This window comes from Mustelus asterias, chromosome 11 (assembly GCF_964213995.1).
Source record: "Mustelus asterias chromosome 11, sMusAst1.hap1.1, whole genome shotgun sequence".
NCBI classification, from domain to species: Eukaryota; Metazoa; Chordata; class Chondrichthyes; order Carcharhiniformes; family Triakidae; genus Mustelus; species Mustelus asterias.
In genome coordinates, this window is record NC_135811.1 from 109,443,037 (window position 1) to 109,443,770 (window position 734).

The window sequence follows — 734 nt, forward strand, 5'->3', positions numbered from 1 at the left end:
GAGGAGAGCAGGTTTACTGTCCATAGTCACAGATTCTTGATGAGAAATTATTTTCTTTCAGCAGATAATTTTTCAGTGGACAGAGTTTGATTAGAGGAGTTGTAATAATGACTATTTGATCAGAGGGGCTGCAGTCTGAGCTGTTTTTAGATTTGGGGGTTTGGGGGTGAGGCTGGAATCTGCGGGCGGGAATCGCGCCGCGCTTTGTCCCCAGGCCGGCAGCGCTGTGATTCCCGGCCGCACATTCGCCACGGGATTGGTGCCGGTTAAAATCCCGGGCAGCGCGGCGCGTGTGGGGAACGGGCCGAGAGGGAGTGGAGTCCGCGCCCCGGGGCCCCCCCCGGCAGCCGCGGGAATTTCCTCAGCGACCGCCCGGCTCGGGGGAGGGGGGAGTTTGTGTGGAAAGTGCCGGCCCCTCCCCCAGCCCCGGACAATAGCAGCCGCTCGCGCCGCCTCCCCTCCGGGATCCACTCAGTGAGCGCGGGGATCCACTCGGTCCCGGGATCCAGTCAGCGCCCGGCTCCGGGATCCGTCTCCCTGTGTGTGAGTCTCTCATTGAATCATCGCGGCGCCTGAGGCCCCGAGCCGGGAAAGAGCGCGGATCCCCCCCAAGCCCGCCATTGTGGCCCCAGCGTCACCCCCACCCCCCCGGGGGGGAGAGAGGGGAATATTGGGGGGGGGAGAGAGGGGAATATTGGGGGGGGAGAGAGGGGAATATTGGGGGGGGAGAGAGG

At 63.6% G+C, this 734-nt stretch overlaps 1 protein-coding gene across 2 annotated transcripts in view; it reads left to right on the forward strand.

Annotated features, from left to right (window-relative positions):
- The first annotated feature begins 228 nt into the window (after positions 1-228).
- Positions 229-734, forward strand: part of smarce1 (SWI/SNF related BAF chromatin remodeling complex subunit E1) — a 59,740-nt gene continuing 59,234 nt past the window's right edge. Inside the window, exon 1 of one of the 2 annotated variants that reach the window (XM_078224284.1) lies at positions 229-543. The gene's annotated coding sequence lies outside the window, so the exon portion shown is untranslated. The remainder of the gene's footprint in view (positions 544-734) is intronic. The other variant, XM_078224285.1, reaches the window with a different exon arrangement.